Here is a 15,923-nt window from a genome sequence, read left to right as displayed (position 1 = left end):
AAAATAAATAAATAAATAAATAGCCAGGCATGGTGGTGCATTCCTGCAATCCTAGCTACTCAGGTGGCTGAGGCAGGAGAATCGCTTGAACCCAGGAGGCGGAAGTTGCAGTGAACCAAGATCACACCATGGCACTCTAGCCTGGTTGACAGAGTGAGACTCCATCTCAAAAAAATTAATTAATTAATTAATTTTAAAAAATACCCAGGCATGGTGGCTCACACTTGTAATCCCAGCACTTTGGAAGGCTGAGGCAGGCAGATCACCTGAGGTCAGGAGTTCTAGACTAGCCTGGCCAACACAGTGAAACTCCGTCTCTACTAAAAAATACAAAAATTAGCTGGGCATGGTGGCAGCTGCCTGTAATCCCAGCCACTTGGGAGGCTGAGGCAGGAGAATCACTTGAACCCAGGAGGTAGAGGTTGCAGTGAGCCAAGACCGAGCCATTGCACTCCAGCCTAGGCAACTGGAGGGAGACTCCATCTAAAAAAAAAAAATAGGCCTGGCACGGTGGCTCATGCCTGTAATCCCAGCACTTTGGGAGGCTGAGGCAGCCAGATCACCTTAGGTCAGCAGTTCAAGACCAGCCTGGTCAACATGGTGGAACCCCTTCCCTACTACAAATACAAAAACTAGCCAGGTGTGGCTGGGCATGGTGGCTTACTTACATCTATCATCCTAACACTCTGGGAGGCCCAGAGTGTCAGGCAGGTGGATTGCCTGAGTTCAGGAGTTCAAGATCAGCCTGGGCAACATGGTGAAATCCTGTCTCTACTAAAATACAAAAAAAATTAGTTGGACATGGCAGTGTGTGCCTGTAAATCCCAGCTACTCAGGAGGCTGAGGCAGGAGAATTGCTTGAACCCAGGAGGTGGAGGTTGCAGTGAGCTGAGATCATGCCACTGCACCCCAGCCTGGGTGACAGATCAAGACCCCCAAACAAAAAAACATGAGGTTGGGGACGTTCTAGATTATAAGATACTTAAGAGATACAAGGACTGGCCGGGCATGGTGGCTCAATACCAGCACTTTGGGAGGCCGAGGCGGGTGGATCACTTGAGGTCAGGAGTTCAAGACCAGCCTGGCCAACGTGGCAAAACCCCGTCTCTACTAAAAATACAAAAGTTACAAGGCATGGTGGTGGGCGCCTGTAATCCCAGCTACTCAGGAGGCTGAGGCAAGAGAATCGCTTGAACCCGGGAGGTGGAGGTTGCAATTGGCCCAGATTGTGCCACTGCACTCCAGTTTGGGCAACAAGAGCAAAACTCCATCACAAAAAAAAAAAAAAGAGATACAAGGACCAGTGTACGATCTGTCTACCAAAGACATTTTAGGGAAATTTGAATATGGAAAAGGCATTAGATTGAAGCAAATTATTGTTAGGTGGTATTGTGGTTATGTAGAAAATTGTTCTCCTTTTTGGAGAAGTTTACTAAGTGTTGTAGGTGAGAAGTATCAGGATTTCTGCAACTCAATTTGAAATGGCTTCGAAAAATGTCTACCAAGCAAATATGCAAAATGTTAACACACATTGAGTCCAGGTCTTTTTCGTTTTCTTTTTTTTTTTTTTTTTTTTGAGATGGAGTTTCACTGTTGTTGCCCAGGCTGGAGTGCAATGGCGCAACCTTGGCTTACGGCAACCTCAGCCTTCCGGGTTCAAGCAATTCTCCTGCCTCAGCCTCCCGAGTAGCTGGGATTACAGGCATGTGCCACCACACCCAGCTAATTTTGTATTTTTAGTAGAGACAGGATTTCTCTATGTTGGTCAGGCTGGTCGCGAACTCCCGACCTCAGGTGATCCGCCCACTTAGGCCTCCCAAAGTGCTGGGATTACAGGCGTGAGCCACTGCGCCCAGCCATTATTTTTCTTTTTTACTTTTCTGTTTTTTTGTCTTTTTTTTTTTTTTTGGAGATAGAGTTTCACTCTGTCACCCAGGCTGGAGTGCAGGGCATGATGATCTCGGCTCACTGCAACCTCCACCTCCTCGGGTTCAAGCAATTCTCCTGCCTCAGCCTCCCAAATAGGTGGGATTACAGGTGCATGCCACCACACCTGGCTAATTTTCTTTTTCATTTGTTTTTTGGGATAGAGTTTTGCTCTGTCGCCCAGGCTGGAATGCAGTGGTACAATCTTGGCTCACTGCAACCTCCACCTCCCGAGATGAAGCCATCCTCCTGCCTCAGCCTCCCCAGGAGTTCGAATTACAGGCGCAGACCACCGCACCCAGCTAATTTCTGTATTTTTACTAGAGACAAGATTTCACCATGTCGGCCAGGCTGGTCTTGAACTCCCGACCTCAGGTTATCCTCCTGCCTTGGCCTACCAAATTGCTGGGATTACAGGCGTTAGCCACCAAGCTTGGCCAATTTTTGTATTTTTATTAGAGATGGGGATTCGTCATGTTGGCCAGGCTAGTCTCGAATTCCTGGCCTTAGGCGATCCGCCCACTTGGGCCTCCCAAAGTATTGGGATTACAGGCGTGAGCCACCACGCCTGGCCTTTTCTGTATATGTTTAAGATATCGCCAGGCGTGGTGGGAGGCCAAGGTGGGCGGATCACTTGAGGTCAGGAGTTCGAGAGCAGCCTGGCCAACATGGTGAATCTCCACTTCTGCTAAAAATACAAAAATTAGCCTGGTGTGGTGGCACACACCTGTAATCCCAGCTACTCGGGAGGCTGAGGCATGAGAATCGCTTGAACCTGGGAGGCGGAGGTTGCAGTGAGCCGAGGTCACACCACTGCACTCCAGCCTGAGTGACAGAATGAGACTCTGTCTCAAAAAAAAAAAGTACATCTGTAAAAAAAAAAACTGAAGAGGCCGGGCGTGGTGGCTCATGCCTGTAATCCCAGCACTTTGGGAGGCCGAGGTGGGCAGATCACAAGGTCAAGAGATCAAGACCATCCTGGCCAACACGATGAAACTCCATCTCTACTAAAAGTACAAAAATTAGCTGGGCATGGTGGTGCAGGCCTGTAATCCCAGCTGCTTGGGAGGCTGAGGCAAGAGAATCACTTGAACCTGGGAGGTGGAGGTTACAGTGAGACAAGATAGCACCACTGCACTCCAGCCTGGTAGCAGAGTGAGACTCCGTCTCAAAAAAAAAAAAAACAAAAAAACAACTGAACAGTTGAACAATTAGCGGGGCGTGGTAGCACACGCCTGTAATCCCACCTACTTCAGAGGCTGAGGCAGGAGGATCGCTTGAACCTGGGAGGCAGAGATTGCAGTGAGCTGAGGTCACGCCATTGCACTCCAGCCTGGGCAATAGAAACTCTGTTTCAAAAAAGGAAAAACTGAAAAACTGAACATATTTCCTACTTTTGCCCCAGCTCCATTTTTCATCTGGTACCCCTCCTCCCCAGAACCCGCCTTGACCCCACCTCTGGTACCACCCCCAACTTCAGCCCATGGTTGGGCCTAACCAGTGGGCACCCTCCACCTGTGACTGGAGTGATCTGGGCTGGAGCCCCAAGGTCATTCAGTTGTCCTCATCTTCCTTGAGCTTACTGCCCCTCCCTTCTACCTCAGCTAATGATCTCACTTCTCACCTCTCCAAGAAAACAGAGGCACTGGCTGGGACTTCCTTCAATTTCCTTACCTTCCCACATAAAACACAGCTGAGGCCCCAATTTGCCTTTCCCTCCAGTGTCAGAGGTTGAGGCATTCCTCCTCTGGTCCATGGCCCATGCCTTCACCTGTGATCCCATCCATACACCCCGCACCTTCTTTGCCTCAGTCGTCTCTTGATCTTGTACTTTCAACCTTCCGCTCTCAATTGGCCTCTTCCCAACAGGACTGTACTCATTCAATCATTTGTTCATTCAATTCACAAATATTTATTGAGCATCTACTCTGCACCATGTCTTGCTCTAGGCATTGGGAACAGACCAGTGAAGAAGTCCTCACCTTCTTCACTGGTCTATAATGGTTTCCATTATAGACAACCAGAAAGACACAGGTATGAATAATAACAAGAACAAAAATCAAGCAATCAAGGCTGTGTAGTATTGGCATAAAGATGGGTCTATAGATCAATGGAGTAGGAGTGAGAATCCAAAAATAAACCTGTGCTTTTGTGGTCATGAGTGCCAAGACCCTTCAAATGGAGAAAGAATAGTCCTTTCAACAAATGGTGCTAGGACAAGTGGATATCCACATTCAAAAGAATGAAGTTGAACCCCTCCCTCACACCATAAATTAATTCAAAATGGATCAAAGTCTTAAATATAAGGACTAAAATTGTAAAACTCTTGGCAAAACACATAAGGGTAAATCTTCATGACTGAGTTTTGGTCAGTAGTTTCTTAGATATGATACCAAAAGCACAAGCAACAAAGAAAAAATAGGTGGCTCACACCTATAGTCCTAGCACTTTGGGAGGCCAAAGCAGGTGGATTGCTTGAGCCCAGGAGTTTGAGATCAGCCTGGGGAACATGGTGAAACCTTGTCTCTACAAAAAAATATAAAACTTAGCCAGGCATGGTGGCATACATCTCTAATTCAACTATTAGGGAGGATGAGGTGGAGGGGATCACTTGAGCCTTGGAGATCAGGGATACAGTGACCCCAGATCGTGTCACTGCACTCCAGCCTGGGTGACAGAACAAACTGAGAGCCTATCTTAAAAAAAAAGAAAAACCAGGAAAACTAGACCTGATCAGAATTTAAATTTTTTGTATTTAAAATGACACTATCAAGAAAATGAAAAGACAACCCACAGAATGGGATAAAATATTTGTAAATTTCATATCTGATAAAAGACATATCCAGAATACATGAAGAATTCTGACAACTCAACAATAAAGACGGCCGGGTGCAGTGGCTCATACCTGTAGTCCCAGCACTGTGGAAGGCTGAGGCAGGTGGATCACATGAGGTCAGGAGTTGGAGACCAGCCTGGCCAACATGGTGAAACCCCGCCACTGCTAAAAATACAAAAATTAGCCGGGCGTGATGAGCACCTGTAATCCCAGCTGCTCGGGAGGCTGAGGCAGGAGAAGTTGCAGTGAGCCAAGATCATGATACTGCACTCCAGCCTGAGCGACAGAGCGAGACTCTGAAACAAAACAAAATAGAACAATAAAGACAAATTACCCAATTTTTAAAAAATGGGCAAAGGATCTAAATAGATATTTCTTCAAAGAAGATTATAAATGGCCAATAAGTACAAAATACAAAAATTAGCCGGGAGTGGTGGCATGTGCCTGTAGTCCCAGCTACTCAGGAAGCTGAGGTGGGAGGATCATCTGAGCCTGGGAGACGGAAGTTGCAGTGAGCCAAGATCGCACCACTGCACGTCAGCTTGGGTGACAGAGTGAGACCCTGTCTCAAAAAAACACCAAAAACCAAAACCACTGGATTGTACTCTTTGTGAATTTTATTGTATGATAATTATATCTCAACAAAAAGGAAATAAAGAAATAAATAAGAAAGACATCAGGTAATTTCAGAGAGTGGTAATAGCTCTAAGGCAATTCAACAGGAAGATGTGCTAGAGTGACCTGGGACCTGATAGGAGCTCCTAGAGTCAGGGGAGGGGCCAAAGAATACCTGTTTGAGGAGGGACTCCAGCTGATTGACAGGAGGAGTCATGGGGTGGCAGAGGGAACAGCAAACCCAGGCCCTGTGATAGAGAGGCCAACTATATAGGACCTCTGGAAAAAGCCCTGTCCCGCTATCCCCCACTCACAGCTGCTGTCTTTGTTCTACAAAGCCCTGTTTTCCAATCTCGGTTTTTGCTTAAAGTTTTTGCCTGAGAGATATGAAGATTTTCCAGATTGTTCTGAGTATGGCTGGAGTTAGAAGAACAAGAGAACAAGTTCCCAGACCTCACCTTCCATTTGTCTTCGGTGGGCCTGAGAAATCACATCTCTTCAGGTCTTCTTTCTGCCAGTTTCTCACTAAGAAGGGAAAAGCCACATCTCACCCAAGTGAATCTCCTTCGGAGTCGGCGGCGGGGGGCAGGGTGCCTCAGAGACTGGGTGCTGGGGAGCCTGTAGAGCTTCCCAGGCCTTACCCAACAAATTCGGGCTACGCTCTGATCTTGTCTGTCTGTTGTAGAATTAGAATCCAGCAGGGGATGGCTGTCACAGGGATGCATACTAACACTGGAACACTGGTTTACTTCTTTCTTTTTTTTTTTTTCTGAGACGGAGTTTCGCTCCTGTTACCCAGGCTGGAGTGCAATGGTGTGATCTCAGCTCACTGCAACCTCTGCCTCCTGGGTTCAAGCAATTCTTCTGCCTTACCCTTCCAAGTAGCTGGGATTACAGGTGCCCGCCACCATGCTGGGCTAATTTTTTGTATTTTTAGTAGAGATAGGGTTTCACCATTTTGGCCAGGCTGGTCTCGAACTCCTGACCTCAGGTAATCCACCCACCTCGGCCTCTCAAAGTGCTGGGATTACAGGCGTGAGCCACCATGTCCGGCCTAACAGTGGTTTTCATGAGAAACGAAGTCAGATCTTTTCTGACTGAAAGTCAATCTGAGTTGGCTGAGGACCTTTTTTTTTTTTTTTTTTTTTTGACACAAAGTCTCGCTCTGTTGCCCAGGCTAGAGTGCAGTGGTGTGATCCTGGCTCACTGCAAACTCAGACTCCCGGGTTCAAGCAATTTTCATGCCTTAGCCTCCCAAGTAGCTGGGATTACAGGTGTGCACCACTATGGCTGGCTAATTTTTGTATTTTTAGTGGAGATGGGGTTTCACCATGTTGGTCAGGCTGGTCTCAAACTCCTGACCTTTTGTGATCCGCCCACCTAGGCCTCCTAAAGTGCTGGGATTACAGGCATGAGCCACCACACCCAGCCTGGCTGAGGGATTTGATGATGAGGCCTGTCTTTGCCATTTCAGACACATTTTCTATAAATCAAGCTAGCTGAATCTACAGCTGTAGAGGGTTTTTGTTTGTTTGTTTGTTTGTTTTTTTTGAGACAGAATCTTGCTCTGTCACCCAGGCTGGAGCACACTGATGTGATCTTGGGTCACTGCAACCTCTGCCTCCCGGCTTCAAGAGATTCTCCTACCTAAGCCTCCCAAGTGGCTGGGATTACAGGCATGCACCACCACGCTCGGTGTGCACCACTACGCTTGGCTAATTTTTGTAGTTTTAGTAGAGAGGGGGTTTCGCCATATTGGCCAGGCTGGTTTCAAACTCCTGACCTCAAGTGATCTGCCCGCCTCGGCCTCCCAAAGTGCTGGGATTACAGGCGTGAGCCACCGGAACCGGCCTCTGGGTTTTGTTTTTTTGAGACAGAGCCTTACTCTGTCACCCAGGCTGGAGTGCAGTGGCGCGATCTCACCTCACTGCAACCTCTGCCTCCCGGGTTCAAGCGATTCTTCTGCCTCAGCCTCCCGAGTAGCTGGGACTACAGGTGCCTGCCACCACGCCCAGCTAATTTTTGTGTTTTTAGTAGAGACAAGGTTTCACCGTGTTAGCCAGGATGGTCTTGATCTCCTGACCTTGTGATCTGCCCGCCTTGGCCTCCCAAAGTGCTGGGATTACAGGCGTGAGCCACCGCGCCCGGCCAACACCCAGCTAATTTTTTGTAGAGATGAGGTTTCGTTGCCCAGTCTGGTCTTCACCTCCTGCCCTCAAGTGATCCACCCGCCTCGGCCTCCCAAAGTGCTGGGATTATAGGCTTCAGCCACCGCCCAGCCCTTTTAGTATTTATTGAGCAACTACTGGGTACAAACTCTTTGTCATTCCTCCACTAGCAAGAGTATTGCTTTAATGAGCTGCTTTTCAGCCTTTGTTTTCATCTGTAAAATAGGATATCTTCTCTTTGAGGGGCAACAAGGGGTAGATGTGGGTGGGTGAGCTATAAACCCTAATCCTCACCCAGGAAGAGGTGCAGCCACCTTTCTGGCCACTAGCTGGAGACCCCCCCCCATTTCCGCATACTCCTTCTCCCACTGCCTGATCCAAGCACTGCCAGAGCCCAGCATTCTCTCACTTTCTCTTCCTCTGTTTTGAATCAGTAGGTTCAGAAGTGCTTGGCTTGATATGAAGCTGGGGGTGCATCCAACAAAATCAGATGCCTAGAGAAGGAGCAGGATTGGGGTGGGAGAGAGAAGACAGATAATTGGGTTGAGGAACCTGGGGGCATCCTGAAGGAGGTGCCCAATGGGCAGTTGCTTTGTGCTGGGCCCAGGGCCAGGTTATACGTACTTTGAATATTTTATCTTCATAACTATCGCATTTGTGAGGCTCAAAGAGAGAAAAGGACATTCCTGGTAAATGGCCCAGCTGCAGTTTGAATTTGTGTGCATCTGACTCCAGGTCACCTAAGCTTTTTTTTTTTTGAGACAGAGTCTCACCCTGTAGCCCAGGCTGGAGTGCAATAGCGGGATCTCAGCTCACTGCAACCTCCACCCCCGAGGTTCAAGCAATTCTCCTGCCTCAGCCTCCCTTGTAGCTGGGATTACAGGCACGTGCCACCACGCCCAGCTAACCTTTTGTATCTTTAGTAGAGACGGGGTTTCACCATGTTGGCCAGGCTGGTCTCGAACTCCTGACCTCATGATCCGCCCTCATCGGCCTCCCAAAGTGCTGGGATTACAGGCGTGAACCACTGAGCCTGGTCATGTCTCTTACACTTTTATTTATTTATTTATTGGAGCCAGAGTCTCACTCTATCACCCAGGATGAAGTGCAATGGCATGAACATGGCTCACTGCAGCCTCCACATCCTGGGCTCAAGCGATCCTCCCACCTCAGCCAGCCAAGTAGCTGGGACTATGGGTGCGAATCATACACCACCACGCCAGGATAATTTGTTTGTTTGTTTGTTTGTTTTTGAGATGGAGTTTCGCCTTGTGGACCAGGGTGGAGTGAAATGGCGAGATCTCAGCTCACTGCAACGTCAGCCTCTTGGGTTCAAGCGATTCTTCTGCCTCAGCTCCCCGAATAGCTGGGATTACAGGCATGCACCACCACATCCAGCTAATTTTGTATTTTTAGTAGAGACGGGGTTTCACCACGTTGGTCAGGCTGGTCTCAAACTCCTGACCTCACGTGACCCACCCGCCTTGGCCTCCCAAAGTGCTGGGATTACAGATGTGAGCCACAGCGTCTGGCCTACTTTTTGTATTTTTTGTGGAGACAGGGTTTAGCCATATTGCCCAGGCTGGTCTTGAACTCCTGGGCTCAAGCGATCTGTCTGCCTCAGCCTCCCAAAGTGCTGGGACTAAAGGCGTGCACCACTGTACCTGGCCTCTTATGCTTTGTAAAGCATTGTCTGGCACCAAAGGCTGTTTGTTCCTCAAACATCTTGAATCCTTTTTGGGAGGATTTGAGTTTTGTACAACTCATTTGGTCTGTTATTGAAACCACAATTCTGTCTGATGGAGACACAGGCTTGGAGAGGAGAGGAGGGGATAGATCAGGCATCATGAAATGTTTCTGGAGCACTCACTCTGAGCCTCACAGTCTGAGCTTGTTCACTGGAGGTCAGAGAGTATATGTCCTTAGTCTTGTTGGAAGTGACTCTCCAACTGGATGAGACCAGATTTAGAAGCCATTAGTTACTACCAGGACTCAGGGGAAAATGGCTGCCTGTAGGGGTGGGAGGAGTACCAGGAGGAGGAGTCTTCTAAACAGGATGAATGGAGTTTGCCTAGGGGAAAAGGCAGAGTGACTGGCATGAACATAGGCTGGACAGGATGTGGCTTGTCCTGGCACTGGGCAGTTGGGGGAAGTGAGAGCAGGAGGGCAGGGATTAGTGGTCATCATACCAAGCTTCAGAAGGAGGTTTAAGAAGAAGAAAACTTAAAGGTGGATGCTTGAGTCCTTTGGGCTGGGGCTGGGGGTACAGGCTCAGGTTAGCGACGGGACCTGGTATTTGGGGCAGGAAGGAGACTGCTGGAGGGCTGCCTGGTCTCAGATGTGGTCAGGCCTTCCTTGATCTTAAGTTGAAAACTGATTCAATTTTGGGGAAATCCGTGGGTGGGGAGAGGAAGGAAACAGCTCCTAGACTCATCAGAAGGCATGGTCCTGGTGTTCACCAGCTACGTTCAGGATTAATTACCAAAGGCCTCCATGCCTCTCCCAAGACCTAACTGTTCAGTCAGAAGGCAGATGCTGTTCCTGTTCATTGGGAACAAGGAGCTGGAACTAGGATGGTAGTTTGTCTCTGGGCAAGTCATGCTTCCTTTCTAGAAGATGGGGATAACAATAATACCCATCTCAGAGGAGTAAATGAGTATCCTGCAGGGTAGCTGGAACAGAGGAGGATAAGCTACAACTGTTATTGTAACAACAGGCAGAGCCCTTGCTGGAGTTGTGTTTCTAGGGGAGGAATCAGTATCTTCTGGACACAGAAGAGTGAGCTTTCTACTGCTCAGATGCCATCATGTCATTATCCTCCTTCCTCACCTTCCATGCCTGCTTACTGCCTTCCAGATAAAGCTTAAACTCTTTAACTTGACCAGCCAAGCTCTGAAGGGTGAGGCCTTTGTGTCTGCCCCATCCTTGGTTGAGCCTCTTTCTGCACTCATTACCTGTGCCCCTGGCACATACACTAGCCATGCTTGGTGTGGTCAGTTCCTCTGAAGCCTGGTGTTTCTCTGGACTCTGATGGAATCTCTGCCTCTTCCCCTTCTTGCCTGGCTATTCCTGAATATCCTCCAGGACTCTCTCTGGATGTTGCTTCCTCAAGGATACCCAAGTTGGTTTCAAGGGCCTTCTCAGCTTCTCCAGCACCCTTGGCTTCTCTCTCAGTACTCAGTTCTCTGCCTTGTTATTACCTGTCTGCTTTTTCCACAAGGCTGTGACGGGGAGCCCCCAAAATATTTATGGAATTAATGAATGAAAAGGGGTGGTTCTAAGAAAAAAGAGGTCACTGTACATTGGCCAAATGTCCCAACAGGTATCTATTATATCTCACCAGGGTAGGAATTATCAGTAACCAAGATTCACAGATGAGGAAACTCAGCCCAAGGTAGAGTCCCTCTGCCTGTCATTCAAATTTCTGGGCACCTGTGTGTGAGCACCATGCTGGGCTTTTCACAGGCGGTATTTGTAGGGTGGACAGGCTGAGAGCAAGCACGTGAGGCCCATCATACCAGGTGAGAGTTAAGGTGCTGACACCTTGCATGAGGGCTTAGTCTCTTGGACCTCAATTCTTCGTAGGGCTGGTGAAGGGTCATAGGAACGACTGTATGTGAAGTGCCTAGGATAGTGTCCAGTACATAGTACAGACCTAGCAAGTGTTTACTGATTCTTATCTCAGTCCTAAGGATGGGAGTCACAGGCCCAGAAAATGTCCCTGGATTGAGACAACCAGCCAGAGGAGAGCTGAGTGAACATCCCAGGCCCCCACCCTACAAGGACACAGTCCTCTCCCTTCTGCCCCCACTCAAGGAGTCAGTGTCCTTGTGAGAATCTATGGTGCTGTGAATCTTCTCAACCTAGTGCTGGCACACATGAGATGCTTGGCCAGGGCCTGCCCGATGGGGAGGCTGGAGATGGGTCGGCTGTGATTGAGACCTCTGTGGCCAAGTTTTACTCTAAGAGGCAGAGAAGGCCCTCAGGGTTTACCGCAGAGAAGTCTGAGAGGTTTTCCCTGGGGTCCTGGTCTTCTCCCCCAGACCTGTCAGCAAGCAGTTCATCCCCAGCTGCCAATCTCCTTTTGGCCCTCAGTCTTCCAGAGGAGCTGGGAGGTGGGAGAGAGGGGCTCTGCAGGGCAGTGTTGTTCAGAGGTGAGCTTTGGAAGAACTGTTGTCTCAACCCTATTTTCACACCTTAGCACCTTTATTTAACTGTCTTTTCCCGAGGCCAGGATCTCATCTTTTGTTTCCCCAGCACTCAGCACACTGCCTGAAATGCAGGAAATGGTTGCTGAATGAAGCGATGAATTACATTTCAGCACTCATCAAGTGCTCAGCCTATAACGAAGTCTAAGTGTAGGCTGCTAACACTTAGACCTTTACCTTACAGAATCTTCGCAGCCAGTGCTGTGCATTGGAAGTTGCAGATGGGGAAACTGAGGCTCAGGACTGTTAAGTGACTAGTTCAAGGCAGCTCTCAGGCCCTCAGGATGGTTAGTGGCAAAGTAAAGGACTGGGAGGAGCATTGATGAATTGGGGCAATTGGCAGAGGAGTAATTGTTAGTCAAAATGATTGGCTCAAATTATTAGGTGTGAAGAAGGAACCAGTCAGAGCTTGCCTGTTGAGTCGAATTGCCCGGATGGGATTAGCAGGGTGAGTGACTCTAGCAGAACAAAGAGCTGGCCCTTGTGGGTATAGACTCGACTTTTCTCTGGTTGGTCCCAGCACATAGACAACTGCCAACCTGACTTTGCACCTGAGAATCTTCAGGGTACCTCAGACTCTTCAACAGAAGGAGCCTCCCTGAGGTCACAGCCCTCTCATCACTCCCGTTCCAGTGGGCGCTTTCCCTCTAACAAAGCCCACTTGCTGTCTTGGCAGGGTCTGCATCCGGCACTTGCAGACATGTGCTAAGGAAGGGCCTGTTGACTTGGGAGCCTCCATCACTGGACTGTGGGCCTTGGAGAGCAAAAGGGTAAGAGCATCTCGAGCTCCACGCCTGCTGGGCCAGTCGCTGGGTAAAGGCAGGAGAAGGATGGAGTTTAGCTGGCCAGCACTAATGTCACACAGGGCAACGCCAAAAATGGCCTTTCTCCCAGGTGGGCTCAAAGTTAACAGAAGGCAGTGAGTAAACAGTCCATTGGGGCAATAACTATGCACATTTACTAAGCCATGGGAAGAATAGTAGTCACGTGGCCCTCGAGGGCGGTGCCCTCAGCTTGAGATGGAGTTAACTCCAAATCTAATCACAGAAGGCTTTCTGGAGGAGGCGGAATTTTTATGGCGGCCGGATCCGGCTTTCTCTGAACAGCGAGAAGGCGCTTAGCGCCCTAGGGACCAGGTAACTCCTGAGGTGAGCTTCTTGGTGGGGATCAAGCCCAGGGGGCGACGGAGTCCGGGCTGGGGGAAGGGCCCGAGGGGCTGGAGTCGCAAGTTCAGGCCCAGCTTGGGCTCCCTGTCCCGCCCTTCCGCTGTCTTGGGGGATTGGACGCCACGCGGCCGTGCTAGGGTCGGTGCTGCGAGCCCGGTGCAGGATGCAGGCCGTGAGGCCCCAGGCCGAGGGCTGCGCCAGCGGGCTTGTCCCGGCCAGCCGGGCGGTCCCGTGTCCCGGCGCAGCTCCGCTGGGGTCCAGATGCCCGGCCCTCAGGGGCGAGGCGCGCACTCCCCGGGGAACCGGGCTGCGGAGCAGGCGGCCCGCTCTGGGCGGCGGTGGCACGAGAGGGCCATCTGCCTGGGTGCTGAGAACTGCAGCGTCCGCGGTGCGAGGCGCGGCCCGTCCCGTCCCGGCCCCCAGCCCGGCGCGCACGCACATACCCACGCCGGCCGGCTCCCGCTGCCCGAGCCCCCGTGCCAGGCCCAGACACTGACTAGGCGCGGGAGGCGGTGCAGGGACTAGAAGACCCCCTCCCCCGGCGATCCCCTCGCCCCGCCCGAGGCTGCGAGGACCCTTGGGCTCGGGGGTGGTGAGGGAGCTTCGTCCCGGCTGGGCCCAGGCTGGGGACTCGGCCTCCCTGGGCGGGGGCCGCACGGCTGCAGGCCGAGGTGCGGACGCGCTGTCAGGCTGCAGCCCGGCTCGGTGCGGGGGGTGGGCTCAGCGCTGGGGTCGCCTGGCTTCGTTCCCCCGCGGAGGCCACGGCCGGGCGAGCAGTGCCCGGGCGGGTAACCCGACCCGGCTCCCCGGAGCCGCTCACCCCGCACGGCCCGGCAAGGGGAGGGAGAGGGATGGGGGGAGGGGGAAGGGAAGGGGTGGTGGGTGAGGGGCTGTGGGCACCGCAGGGCCGAGTCCCCGGCCCGTCTGCGCTGCTGTAGGGGCGGCTGCCCGCGGCACCCGGGACGATCCAGCCTCTGCCTCGCGGGCGTCGAGCCTGAGACAGGAGGGAGCCCTGGGGCTGCACAGGCTTGGCTCAGGGAGGCAGACCCGAGCTGCTGCCTCCATTTTGTTTCCTGCTCAGCTTGGTCTGTGGTGGTGGTGGTGGTGGTGTGGGTTTGGGGTGCGGCCGGGTAGGGGGGTTCACCTGCGGCCGCGTCTGCTCGGGGCCTGAGGCCTCGAGGACCCCAGCCCAAACCCCCAGGTGAGCCCTGCGGCAGGAGGGGGGTTGCCTTGGCCTCGGGCCGAACTCAGCGGGCTAAGGGCAGGTGCCCAGTGGATGGGGAGCCTGGGCTGTAACCTAAGATGGAGGCCGGGACTGACGCGGGCCCGAGCAGGGCTGGCGGGACGATCGGACAGGCCTCAGCCGCGCCAGGTGCCGCATGGGTTGGGGTTCGAGACGGGTAGGGTGCGGGAGCCGTGTGCGGCCCGAGGCCAGCGCCGTGCCCCGAGGTAGGTGAGGGGATCGGAATGCCACCCACGACGCCCGCAGGCCCGGACACTCCAAGGAGGCGCGCGAGGCCCCTGGGGAGCCCGCCTCAGGCCCCGCCCGGGCAGCCGGGCCGGCCCGTAGGCCCCGGCCGCGAGCGGGCGCGCAGGGGGAGGGGAGGGGGCGGCAGCGGCAGCTCCGCTGATTGGGCGGCGCGCTCGCAAGCCCGACTTCACCCGCCCTGAACCCCGAAGAGTGAGGCAAGGGAACGCGCGCGCTCTGTGGGGGAAGGGGTGCGCGCGCACTAGGGGCCCAGCCGCACGCGGGCCGGCGCGAGGCGCTCGGTCGCACGCGCGGCCGCGGGGGCGCGCGCGGTGGGGGTGTGAGGAGGAGGAGGCGGCGGCGGAATAGGCCGGGGCAGGTCGCGCTCGCTGCCTTCTCCCCTGAAGAGAGACGCGGGGGGAGGGGGGTGCGGCGAGCGGCCCCGCTCTCTCCCCACCGCTCCGCTCGCACCCCAGTGTAATGAGGGTCACCCCCTCCCCCCAGCTGGCCCGGGAGGGGGCGCGGGGCACGGTAACTAGTGCGCTGGGGTGGGCGGCGGGCAGGCGCGAGGAGAAGGGAGGGAGGAGGGTGGCCGGGCGGGGAAGATGGTGGTGGCCGTGAGGTGAGGGGCTCGGGGGAGGGCCAGGCGCGATGCGGGGTTGGTGGCCGGCGGCGCTGCAGCCGCCGGCCCCCTCCCCCTCCTCCATCACTACCAGCCGGGCTCAGGCCTAGCTGGCCGGGCTGCCGCGAACTTCCTCCCGGCGCGGCCCGTGCCCCGCCGGCCGCCTGCGAGCACCTCGGCCTCCGCCTCCCCTCAGGTAGCAGGCTGCGGGGCGCGGGGCTGGCTGCCCTCCCGCAGCAAACTTTGCTTGCTGCTGAATATTGATGAGAGCGATCGGCTCGGCTGGGAGGTGCTGCCGCGGCTGCGGGAAGGAGCGCGGCCCGGGCAGGCGGCGGCGGCGTCGGCAGCAGCCATGTTTTTCAAGCTGTAGCAGCTGCTGCTGCCCTGACTGGGCTTCGCTGGCCGCCTCGGTTTCTCACTCTGCCGCGTCCAGGCCTCTGGGCCCTGCAGCTGCGGATCCAGCAGGCCTGCATTCAGGAAGGCGAGCTCTGGGGTGCACCCGCCTCGGCCGGCTCGCTTGCGGCCTGCGCACCGCCGCTGCAAAGGCTCCGGCGCTGGCTGGGCTCAGGGTGCAGCGCTATTGTGACCGCTGCGCCCTAGCGAGCCAGGAAGGGGGGGTACCTTTTTGTGCAGGGTCCAGGAGCCCCCCTCGGACCCCGCAGCCTTTTGCTTTTGAGAGATCCAGCTGCTCGACCCCTGGCGAGGGAGGGGGAGGACGATTCCTGTTTGAGAATTGGGAATTTTGACGGGCAGAGGGGTTTTAATTTTAGTTCATCCCAAGTGTCCACCAGTCTGCAGAGGAGGAAAAAGAGACCGGCTGTTTCTGTGTGGCAGGATCGGCCCAGCTTCAGAAAAATGGAGTTTTCAGAGGCTCACCGAGGCCATTTTTTCATCTCCAGTCGGGGGAACTTTTT

General features: G+C 53.4%; 1 protein-coding gene across 14 annotated transcripts in view; it reads left to right on the top strand.

Annotated features, from left to right (window-relative positions):
* Window positions 1–12,763: 12,763 nt before the first annotated feature.
* The window catches only part of NSD1 (nuclear receptor binding SET domain protein 1), a 170,602-nt gene continuing 167,442 nt past the window's right edge, over window positions 12,764–15,923 (top strand). For 2 of the 14 annotated variants that reach the window (XM_054556277.1, XM_024247156.2), the window contains exon 1: window positions 12,764–12,901. The gene's annotated coding sequence lies outside the window, so the exon portion shown is untranslated. Of the gene's footprint in view, window positions 12,902–13,483; window positions 13,591–14,013; window positions 14,121–14,517; window positions 14,606–14,783; window positions 14,919–14,953; window positions 15,010–15,092; window positions 15,491–15,923 lie in introns of those variants that run through there. The other 12 variants (XM_054556276.2, XM_054556271.2, XM_063724432.1 and 9 more) reach the window with 9 other exon arrangements.

Source organism: Pongo abelii, chromosome 4 (assembly GCF_028885655.2).
Source record: "Pongo abelii isolate AG06213 chromosome 4, NHGRI_mPonAbe1-v2.0_pri, whole genome shotgun sequence".
Lineage (NCBI taxonomy): Eukaryota > Metazoa > Chordata > Mammalia > Primates > Hominidae > Pongo > Pongo abelii.
The sequence above is the reverse complement of the archived record's forward strand: the minus strand, read 5'-3'. Positions and strand labels throughout refer to the sequence as shown.